Source organism: Trichosurus vulpecula, chromosome 4 (assembly GCF_011100635.1).
Source record: "Trichosurus vulpecula isolate mTriVul1 chromosome 4, mTriVul1.pri, whole genome shotgun sequence".
Lineage (NCBI taxonomy): Eukaryota > Metazoa > Chordata > Mammalia > Diprotodontia > Phalangeridae > Trichosurus > Trichosurus vulpecula.
In genome coordinates, this window is record NC_050576.1 from 355149061 (window position 1) to 355162034 (window position 12974).

Below are 12974 nucleotides of genomic sequence, written 5' to 3' on the forward strand. Positions count from 1 at the left end.
GTGCCTAAGGAACTACCACTCTCTTGTCATTAGAGACCTCAGTGATGCCCTAGTACACAGTGCTATAAGCAGGAAAAAGACAGGGTTAAAGATTTAACATGGCTATGTGTCACAACTGATTTATTTAAACCTGGTTTGTGGATATTATTCATCATGTAAATGGATAAAAAGAGGCCTTAAATTGTTTCTGAAGCCTTAAAAATATTTAGATATTAGAAATCAGTTTTCATGGCTGTGAATGAGTTTTACTCTTCACAGACTCTAAGAGAATCTCTGCATCAAAGCGCTGTTTAGATATGGGCCCATCTCAAGGATTACAAGGATTTTCCCTTTAAATTGGCAGCTGGGAGGAAGTGAAAATAATTACTTGTTAACTGAAAAATGAAATTCAAAAAAAATTCTTTGGGGCTTTCCATTTATCCTTAAATCAACTCCTCTCAAAAAATTTTGTTTCATAGAATCTGAGCTTTACCATTTCAAGAACCTTTAAAATCTGTTCTCCACAAAGGTACGGTCCACAATAGACTACATGTGCATTACATCTCTGATATCACACATTTTAAAATGATGTATAGACATGGGCTGAAGTTTCTTATTATTTTTGTCTTTAGCAATAGTTCCCTCCAGAATACAGTTTTTCTCTTGCTATTTCATCCTTTGAAATCACCATGAAATCAAAATCAGAAATGACCAACTTACCTGTTTTGGGAAGGCTGAAATTTCAGTGGTGTTCTGAAATATCTAAAGTTTCTCCTCACTTTTTTATTGTGCCTATCGGCCAGGCTTATGTTATTTAACTCTTCATATGTTTCACCCTTATGTTTATTCATGTGATTCTCAGATCACCTGAGTGACAGTATACTTTCTATCTCTCTCTCTTGATCTTTGCCAAATTATTTTATACCAAGTGTCTTCCTTGCATTGCCTGATTTGTTTTTTTTTTTAATATTAGTATATGTGCTTAATATACAATGCTAATTTTATTTCAACTACCTTTACATATTCTATTGTTATTTGATTATTCCATCCTTCAGGAGCCATTTTTCAGGCATGAGTCTTCTCACACCACATCTCAATTATATTTATGAGATGAAATTGGTTTCCTTTTACTGGAGTGTCTATACATAAATAATTACATGTAATTTATGAATTATAAACATCTAATGTCATAATTTTTATTGATCAATCAATACCATTTATTAAATATCTAATATGTGCCAGTCATTGTGCTAAGTACTTTTGAAACAAAGAAAGGCAAAAGATTTTCTGGGCTCTTAAGGTCCTCATAGTACAATGGGGGAAACAACAGGTAGGTTTATAGGAAACAAGATATATATGGGAAAAATTGGAGATAATTAACAAAAAGAGTGCACTAACAATAGTGAATGTTAAGAAAGGCATCTTTTATAATTTGGGATTTTAACATGGGGAGAAAGAGAATTTCAGACAGGGAGGACAGCTATTGAAAATAATCAGAAAGCAAAAGATTTAATGTCTTTCATGAGGAATATCACTGAGGCTATATATTTTACCTTTTAACTATCATTTATATATCACTTAGTAATATATAGAAACTATGTTGATGTAACTGATTTATAGAAACTACTATGAGAAACTATGCTAAGCATTTTATAAATATTGCCTCATTTGATCCTCAGTCATTCTTACTGTATGGAAGTGAGAGTAAGATATAAGTTGGCTGGAAAGATAGCAAAGGGTCAAGGCTATGAATAGCTTATAAAGCCAATATAATGTTTTATATTTTATCATGTATATGATAAAGAATGACTGGAGTTTATTGAATTTGGCTGGGAATGGTAACATGGTTTGTGTTTTTTATTGAAGGAACTAATAATTCCAAATAATTAGGAATGGGACTTCTGCTATGGCATGTGGCTTGATTGTCTTACCAATTCTGACCCTGCTATGATTGAATCTGCTAGAGCAAGAGGCTACTAAATAATAACCTCTTCTGTGCATCCTTTTAAGATAGATCTTCTTTATAAAATTTTGTTTCCTGCAATCAACTCCTGAACCTTATCATCTAATTATAAGCATTAATTGGTTCACCCACAAGACTAATTCAAGGAACGTGCCACATTTTGCATTCATTATCTACTGTACGCCTTTGATTTTGCTGTCTATAATTCCTTTGCAAAAAATTTGGGAGTTGCTTGTTTATCAATGTTTCCAAAAACTAAGCTATTTTGTCTGCATATTAAGTTCTTGATAACATTCTTTTGAGTTTTTCTTTTCCTCTCATGATCAGAATAATTTTTCTTTGTGTGTAAACAATTACTTTCTTGAAAGTCTTCCATTAATCTTAGGCTAATTTCAGTCAAGTAATTTTTAGCATTCAAAATCCTACTTATTTTTTTCTGGAAATCCTTTCAATGTGCTTCATAATAATCCAGTCTATGTGTTAGGCAATGCCTATTTTTCCTCTTATTTATGATATAATTTTGATGGAATGGTTTCTTCCTCTTACAATTTCCACAGTTTCTATTCTGGTAATCCATCTTTTATCATGGGTTAGAATCAGCTCCACAATAACATTCCCCTTAGTGATTAGGGCCTAATCATTTCCTTTATCTTTAAAAATCATCTTCACAAAAATAAAAAAAACCTAAGTACTTTAATTGATATCATGCAATAGCATTTTGAGTGTTTCATAACATATTGGTCTCCCTCTTATGGCCATGATCAAGCTTGTCCGTGTTCTTCTACAAACATATGATCCAAAGCAGAGTGCAATGCTTGAAAGCTGGTGTGACTAATGAAGACTACAATGAGATAATTGTATTTCATAATCAAAAAGGTATGCCACTATTAATGTATCTTCAAATCATACTAGGTTTATTGGATATCATGTTGAATTTGCAACTGTATGTTGATATAATTAGTATCTCTTCTTATTTTTTACACAACTATTATTCATATCTTTCTCATCCTATACTTGTAAAGCTGATTTTTTTTTTGCAGTGTGTCAGAAGAATTTTACCATTTCCTTTAATATATTTCTTTCTTTTTTGGCAAGTCATTTCAATCTGTTGAAATTTTGGGGGATCCCTACTCTGCTATCCAACATAGCATTTATCTCACCCAGCTGCTTGTTATTGAAAAATGCAATAATTGTTTCTTTTTTTTTTAGTTTACCACTTCTGCCCCCCACCCACTACAGTTGGTAATCAAGTTATCTGCCACTAAATTTGAGCAATCTGTCTTTCTCCTTTTTATGAAAACTAGAGAATCTATCAACCTCTGGGCTGGCAGCACATATCTTATTCTCAGTGTTTCAGGTATCACCAGCACCAGTTCAATAATCTGGTCTGCATTTTAATACAAACACATATACCTATAAATATACACATATATCTTCATCCTCAGGGGCATGAATATATTTATACTAGTTATGCATTAATAATTATTATAATTTATAAATATTATTAATTAATAATATGTTGATATTTTATAAATAGCCTGGCTGGATGTTTGTTATGTTTCATGCTCAAAAGGGACCAAAATGGCATCATTATTTAGGGGTCAAATGTGTCTGACTGTGGCTGATCAGACACATATGAAGTCAAAAAGCTCTACCACAGGTCAGGTACAAATAGTCCTTATTAACATTTAGAGTGCATTTCTCGCTAAATTTGTGCATATCATGTTTCTTTTGAGCTACTTCAATTCTGCTTTGTTCATAGAGTATAGTGCCTTCTTTGATGTGGACATATCATGCTGGCTGGTCCTGGGCCAGTTTTTCCCATGTCTCACAATAGATTCCAAAGTTCTTCAGAGAATTTACTTGTGTGGCTTCTTCTGACCTCTTTGTAAGTGCATATCTTGTGTGAGTTCTGAGTAAAATAGTCTTTTAAGCAAATGTCTGTTTGGCATTTGAACAATGTAGTCAGCCCATAAGTTGTGCTCTCTGCAACAGAGTTTGAATGCTTAGCAATTCAGCTCAAGAAAGGACCTCAGTGTCTAGTACCTTATCTTGGCAATTGATCTTCAGAAACTTCCTAAGACAATTCACATGGAAGTTCCCTGGCACAGTGCTGGATTACTAACAAGGTTTCATAGAGATACAACAATGAGGTCAGTAAATCTACCCATCCCCCACAAAGATCTCCCAATCTTTTAAAGCCATTTTCTTTTTTAGACCACTTATGATCCTGACATCATATTTTTTTTTAAAAAATGGAAATCTAGTTTCTTATTCATTACTAATATTGAGAATCACTAGAAGTTAGAATTTGTGGCCTTGTAAAATGTAGATTGTGCAATGTATATTTTGTTATTTGAATACTTGGAAAATTACAAACATGATTTTTAATGACAAGATACCATATTCTCAAAAATAAAAATGTGTAATTTTAGTTTCTTAAACACAGAGAATATACTATACTTATTTCTGCAAAATTCCTTGCTAGCTATACTATTTCTGGGGAAAACCCTCCTGATGAAAACATGAATTTATTAAACTATAAAGTAAGATTAATATAGTGGAAGTTATCATCAGGTTGAACAGATTTAATGATAGCACATAGTGGACAAAATCACAGAACTTTCTCTGAATAAAGTTTTAAAACCATTTATATCCTATCTGCAGACCTATCCTTGATTTCCAGTCCTAGAATTAGCAACTCATATGTTTTCTAATCCATTATGAGGGAAAAAAGGAAAAGAAAGGGGGGGTGATTGAAAAGGAGGGAAGATGTAGTAAAGGAAAAGGGTAATATAAGCGAGGGAATGATAGGAAGGGAATATTGAGGGAGGTGGGGGACAAAAGCAAAACTCTTTTGAGGAGGAGAAGGAAAAAGGGTGAAATAGGGGGGATAGCACGGAGAAAAATACACAGACTGTAATCATAACTGTGAATATGAATAGGATGAACTCTCCCATAAAACAGAGGTGGATTGTAGAATGGATTAAAAATCATAGTCCTACAATATATTGTTTACAAGAAACACATTTGAAACAGAAGGATACACACATAGTAAAAGTAAAAGGTTGTAGTAAAATATACTATGCTTTAGTTGAAATAAAAATTTCAAAAAAGCAGACGTAACAATCCTAATCTCAGACAAAGCTAAAGCAAAGATAAATCTAGTTATAAAGCAAAATTCGTTTGAGGACAGGAAGAAAAAAGGGTGAAATGGGGGGGATAGCATGGAGAAAAATACACAGACTGTAATCATAATTGTGTATGTGAATGGGATGAACTCTCCCATAAAACAGGTGATTGCAGAATGGATTAAAATTATAGTCCTACAATATATTGTTTACAAGAAACACATTTGAAACAGAAGGATACACACAGAGTAAAAGTAAAAGGTTGTAGTAAAATATACTATGCTTAAGCTGAAGTATTTTTTTAAAGCAGGGGTAGCAATCCTAATCTCAGACAAAGCTAAAGCAAAGATAGATCTAGTTTAAAAAAACATAAGGAAGGAAACTATTTCCTGCCAAAAGGCACCATAGATGAGGGATTAATATCATTACTTAACAAATACACACCAAGTGGTGTAGCATCCAAATTCTTAGAGGAGAAGTTAAGTGAGCTACAGCAAGAAATAGAGAACAAAACTATACTAGTGGGGGACTGCAACCTCCCCCTCTCTGAATTTGATGAATCTAACCTGAAAATAAACAAGGAAGAAGTTAAGGAGGTGGAAATAATTTTAGAAAAGGTAGTTATGATAGACCTCTGGACAAAACTGAATTGGGATAGAAAAGAATATACCTTTTTCTTAGTGGTACGTAGAACATACACAAAAATTGGCCATGTACTAGGGCATAAAAACCTCCCAATCCACTGCAGAAAGGCGGAAATAGTCAATGCAACCTTTTCAGATCATGATGCAATAAAAATTATTTGTAATAAAGGGCCATGGAAAGATAGACTAAAAATTAATTGTAAACTAAACAAACTAATCCTAAAGAATGAGTGGGTCAAAGAACAAGCCATAGAAACAATCAATAACTCCATTCAAGGGAATGACAATAATGAGACAACATACCAAAACTTATGGGATGCAGTGACAGTGTTTCTTAAGGACAGTTTTATATCTCTGAATGTTTACATGAATAAACAAGAGAAAGATGACATCAATGAATTGGGCATGGAACTGAAAAAGCTAGAAACAAGTTGAAAATCTCCAATTAAATACCAAAATAGAAATGCCAAAAATCAAAGGGGAGATTAATAAAATTGAATTAAGAAAACTATTGAACTAATAAACACTAAGAGCTGGTTGTATGGAAAAAAATAAATTGACAAACCTTTGGTCAATTTGAATAAAAAAAGGAAGAAGAAAACTGAATTACAAGTATCAAACTTAAAAAGAGTAGCTTCACATCCATTGAGCAGGAAATTAAAACAATAATTAGGAATTACTATGCCAAATTGTATGCCCATCAATTCGATAATCTTACGGAAATGGAAGAATATTTACAAAAATATAAATTACCCAAATTAACAGAAGATGAAATACAATACTTAAATAACCCCATCTCAAAAAAATAAATTAAACAAGCCATCAATGAACACCCAAGGAAGAAAAACTCCAGGGCCAGATGGATTTACAAGAGAGTTCTACCAAACATCTAAAGAACAATTAATGCCACTACTTTATAGACTATTGCGGAAAATGAGCAAAGAAGGAGTCCTACCAAATTAATTTTTATGAGACAGATATGGTACTAATACCTAAACCAGGAAGAGTCAAAACATTGAAGGAAAATTATAGACCAATTTCCCTAACGAATATTGAGGGTAAAATGTTAAACAAAACATTAGCAAAAGGATTACAGCAACTTGTCATAAGAATAATACACTATGACAAGGTAGGATTTATTCCAGGAATGCAAGGCTGGTTCAATATTAGGAAAACTACCATCATAATTGATCATATCAAGAACAAGAGTAGAAGAAATCATTTAATTATCTCAATAGGAGAAAAAGCTTTCAGCAAAATACAACACCCATTCCTATTAAAAACACTAGAAAGCATAGGAACAAAGAGAGTGTTCCATGAAATGATAGGAAGCAACTACCTGAAAATATCAGCAAGCATAATATGTAACGGGGAAAAGCTAGATACACTTCCAATAATTTTCAATTTGCTACTATAAATGTTAGCTTTAGCAATAAGAGAAGAAAAAGAAATTGAAGGAATTAGAATACTCACTGAAGAAACTAAGTTATCCCTCTTTGCAGATGATATGAGGATTTACTTAGACAATCCCAGAGAATCAAGTAAAAAACTATTTGAAATTATAATAATTAAAAAAAAAACTTTAGCAAAGTTGCAGGATATAAAATAAACCCACATAAAATCTTGGCATTCCTATATATTATTAACAAAGCTCGACAGCAAGAGATAGAGAAATTTCATTTTACTGTAGATAGTATTAAATATTTGCAAGTCAACTTGTTAAGACAAGCACAGGACCTATATGAAAATAATTACAAAACACTTTTCACACAAGTAAAATCAGATCTAAATAAAATGGAAAAAATATCAGTTGCTCATGGTTAGGCCAAGCTAATATAATAAAAAAGACAATTTTACCTAAATTAATTTACTTATTCAGTGTCATACCAATCAAACTACCAAAAACCTTTTATAGAGTTCAATAAAATGATAACAAAATTCATCTGGAAGAACAAAATGCCCTTAATATCAAAGGAATTAATGAAAAGAAATGCTAGGGAAGGTGGCCTATCCATACCAGATTTTAAACTGTATTATAAAGCAGCAATCATCAAAACTACTTGGTATTGGCTGAGAAATGTGTGGTAGATCAGTGGAATGAGTTAGGTAAAGAAGATATAGTAGTCAATGACTATAGTAATCTACTCCTTGATAAACCCAAAAAGTCCAGCTTCTGGGATAAGAACTTACTATTTCACAAAAATTGTTGGGAAAACTGAAATAGTATGGCAGAAATTGGGCATAGAATGATATCTTACACTGTATACCAAAATAAAGTCAAAATGGGTTCACAATTCAGATACAAAGGCTGATACTATCAGCAATTTGGGAGAGCAAGGAATAGTTTATTTATCAGATTTGTGGAGAAGGGAAGAATTTATGCCCTAACTAGAGATAGAGAGCATTATGAAATGCAAAATGAATAATTTTGCTTATGTTAAAGTAAAAATGTTTCTACAAACAATGCCAATGCAACAAAGATTAGGAAGGAAACAGAAAATTGAGAAATAATTTTTACCACCTGTGTCCCTGATAAAGGCCTCATCTCTAAAATGTATGGGGCACTTAGACCAATTTATAATAATACAAGACAGTCCCCAATTGAGAAACGGTCAAAGGATATGAACAGGAAATTTTCAAGGGAAGAAATTCAAGATATCTATAGTCATATGAAAAAGAATTTTCTAAACCACTATTGATTAGAGAAATGCAAATCAAAATGGCTCTTAGGTACCACATCTCTTCTCTCACATTGGCTAACATGACAAAACAGGAAAATGATAAATGCTGGAGAAGGTGTGGGAAAATTGGAACAGTATTGCATTTTTGCTGGAGTTGTGAACTGATCCAACCATTCTGGAGAGCAATTTGGAACTACGCCCAATGGCCTATAAAAATGTGCATATCCTTTGACCCAGCAATACCACTGCTAGGGCTGTATCCCGAAGGGAACATACAAGTGGGAAATGGACCTGTATGTACAAAGAATATTTATAGCAGCTCTTTTTGTGTTGGCAAAGAATTGGACATCAAAGGGATGCCCATCAATTGGGGAATGGATAAACAAATTATAATATATGAATCTAATGGAACACTATTGTGCTAGAAGAAATGAATAGCAAACAGACTTCATAATAACCTGGAAAGACTTAAGTGATCTGATGCATAGTGAGGGGAGCAGAACCAGGAGAACATTATAGATGATTACAGAAACATAGTGTCTGTGATTGCTAACTTTGAAGACTAACACGGTAAATGTAATGACTTGGCTCTTCTCAGCAATGCAAGATTCTAAAACAGCTCCAAAAGACTCATTATGGAAAAAGCTATCGACATTCAGAGAAAGAATTATAGAGTCTTAATACAGATTGTAGCAAATTATTTGCTCTCTGTCTCCATCTCTCTCTCTTTCTCTCTCTCTCTTTGTTTTTTTTTTTCCTTTCTCATGGTTCACTCCATTGGTTCTAATTATTTTTACAACTTGACTATTGTGACAATAAGTTTAATGTTAAGGTATATGTAGAACCTCTATCAGATTACATGCTGTTGGAGGGGGGAGGCAGGAGGAGAGGGAGGGGGAGAAAATTTGGAACTCAAAAACTTGTGGAACTGAGTGTTGTAAACTACTAATAAAAATAATAAATCAAAAACACAACATTAAATCAACCCTCTAATTAGATTCTGGAGCAATAGAACCTATAAAAAATATGGACTGAAACAATTTTCCAGCTAAAGATCACTTGGAGGGATTTCAGGAATGGTCTGTTTCACTTGGGCAGCAGTAGAACACAGGGACAGCAGAGGTGGTATCTGTGCAAGACAGTCAGAGGTTCTTAGCCACAGCATAAATAAGTAACTGAGGCCCCTATTCATTGGCACAGCAAGCTATTTGTGAGGCCCCAGCCCCAGTACAACAGGTTGATTAGGCTGGGCCACCCTATAGCAGTAGGCAAGCTGCCAGCATTTGAGGCCCCAGAGCAGAAAGTTAGTGAACTTGCTCCCAGTACAAGAAGCTTGGGAAAGTACCATCCCTGTGCTCCAGAATCAGAGCTTAACTTTAAAAGCCATGAAGTAAGCTAAAAACTGACCAAGGAAGCAAACAGAGCCCTGACCATGGAAAACTACTATGGTAAAGGGAAGATCAAAACAGAAACTCAGAAGAAGACAACAATGGCAAAATGCCTACATTTGAAACCTCAAAGGGGAATATGAATTGGTCTCCTGACCAAAAAGCCTTCTGGGAAGAGGTCAAGAAGAATTTTAAAAATCAAATAAGAGATCAAGAAAAACTAGGAAAAGAAATGAGAGATCTTCAAGACAGAGTCAATAGCGTGGAAAAGGAAAGACAAAATGGATGTAGAAAACAATTTCTTAAAAAGTATCAGTCAAAAGAATGAAAAAATAGAAAATGTCAAAAACCTCTTTCAAAAAACAATTGACTTTGATAATAACCTCAGCAGAGACACTTTAAGAATTATTGGAGTACCTGAAAGTCAAGATTTTTTTTCAAAAAAGAGCATATACATCATATTTCAGGAAATAATCAAGGAAAACTGCCTTGAAATTCTAGAACCATAGTGTAAAATAGAAATTGAAAAAATCCACTGATCACCTCCTGAAAGAGTTCCCAAAATAAAAGGAATATTGCAGCCGAACTCCAGAATTATAAAATCAAGGAAAAATACTACAACCAGCCAGAAAGAAAAAAAACAAAACAAAACAAAACAAAACAAGTCTTGTGGAACCACAGTCAGGATTAGAAAAGATTCAGTAGTTTCTACATTAAATGATTGAGGTCTTAAAATACGATATTCTGGGGTGGAGCCAAGATGGAGGCTGGTAAGCAGGGACTAGTGTGAGCTCCGTACCGAGTCCCTCCAAAAAACTATAAAAAATGGCTCTAAACCAATTCTAGAATGGCAGAACCCACAAAACAGCAGAAGGAAGCAGGGCTCCAGCCCAGGACAGCCTGGATGGTCTCTGGGTGAGGTCTATCCCACACGGAGCTGGGAGCTGGGAGCTGGGATCTGGGAACAGAGTGGAGCAGAGCCCAGCCTGAGCGGCATGGACCAAAGAGACTGGGAGCCGGGCGGAGGGGGCCCTAGCGCCCTGAATCAGTGAGCTGCGGCAGTTACCAGGCTTCTCAACCCACAAACACCAAAGACTGCGGAGAAGGTTAATGGGAAAAGCTGCAGGAGTAGAAGGAGTTCGAGGTTCGGCTTCCAGCCCCGGGGGCAGCGGAGGTGGGGCAGCTACAGCTGTTGTTGCTTCCGGGCACAGGCCCACCTGGTGGGAGGAATTAAGTGGCGGATCAGAGCAGGAGTGCACAGCCTGCTGAAGATCTAAGCCCAGTCCGGGTTGGGGGTTCTTGTGGAAGGAGCAGTGCTGGTGTGGCAGAGCTGGCACCTTCCCACCAAACGTGGAACATAGAACTCGTTAGTCTACAAGCAGTCATACCCCACTGAAAAACTCAAGGGTCAAGTTGGTTGGCTGGGAATATGGCCAGGCAGCGAAAACACACCCAGATTCAGTCTCAGACTTTGGATTCTTTCTTTGGTGACAAAGAAGACCAAAACATACAGCCTAAAGAAGTCAACAAAGTGCAAGAGCCTACACCAAAAGCCTCCAAGAAAAACATGAACTGGTCCCAGGCCATGGAAGAACTCAAAAAGGATTTGGAAAAGCAAGTTAGAGAAGTACAGGAAAAATTGGGAAGAGAAATGAGAAGGATGCGAGAAAACCATGAAAAACAAGTCAATGACTTGCTAAAGGAGACCCAAAAAAATACTGAAAAATACACTGAAGAAAACAACACCTTAAAAAACAGACTAACTCAAATGGCAAAAGAGCTCCAAAAAGCCAATGAGGAGAAGAATGCCCTGAAAGGCAGAATTAGCCTAATGGAAAAGGAGGTCCAAAAGACCACTGAAGAAAATACTACTTTAAAAATTAGATTGGAGCAAGTGGAAGCTAGTGACTTGATGAGAAATCAAGATAGTATAAAACAGAACCAAAGGAATGAAAAAATGGAAGATAATGTGAAATATCTCATTGGAATAAACACTGACCTGGAAAATAGATCTGGGAGAGATAGTTTAAAAATTATTGGACTCCCTGAAAGCCATGATCAAAAAAAGAGCCTAGATATCATCTTTCAAGAAATTATCAAGGAGAACTGCTCTGATATTCTAGAGCCACAGGGAAAAATAGAAATTGAAAGAATCCATCGATCACCTCCTCAAATAGATCCCAAAAAGAAATCTCCAAGGAATATTGTCATCAAATTCCAGAGCTCCCAGATCAAGGAAAAAATACTGCAAGCAGCCAGAAAGAAACAATTTGAGTATTGTGGAAACCCAATCAGAATAACCCAAGATCTGGCAGCCTCTACATTAAGAGATCGAAGGGCTTGGAATATGATATTCTGGAGGTCAATGAAGCTAGGATTAAAACCAAGAATCACCTACCCAGCAAAACTGAGTATCATGCTCCAAGGCAAAATATGGATTTTCAATAAAATAGAGGACTTTCAAGCTTTCTCAGTGAAAAGACCAGAACTGAATAGAAAATTTGACTTTCAAACACAAGAACCAAGAGAAGCATGAAAAGGTAATCAAGAAAAAGAACAAGAAAAAGAAATTGCAAGGGACTTACTAAAGGTGAACTGTTTTGTTGACATTCCTAAATGGAAAGATAATGTATATGATTCATGAGACCTCAGTATTAGGGTAACTGAAGGGAATATGCATACATATATGTTTATGTATATATATATATGGGTGAATGTGTATGTATGTATATATCTATATCTATCTATCTATCTATATATATGTATATATATGTGTGTATATATATATATCTATATGTATATATCTATATATATCTATATCTATATATCTATATCTATATATCTATATCTATATATACGTACATATATATAGAGAGAGAGGGAGGGAAGGAGAGAGAGAGAGAGCACAGACACAAGGTGAGTTGAAGATGAAGGGAAGATATCTAAAAGAAATAAAATCAAATTAAGAGATGAGAGAGGAACATACTGAGAGAGGGAGATAAGGAGAGATAGAATGGGGTGGATTATCTTGCATAAAGGTGGCAAGAGGAAGAAGTTCTGTGGGAGGAGGGGAAAGGGCGGGTGAGGGGGGAATGAGTGAACCTTTCATCAGATTTGGCCTAAGGAGGGAATACCATACATACCCAATTGGGAATCTTACCCCACAGGAAAGAAGAGGGAAGAAGATA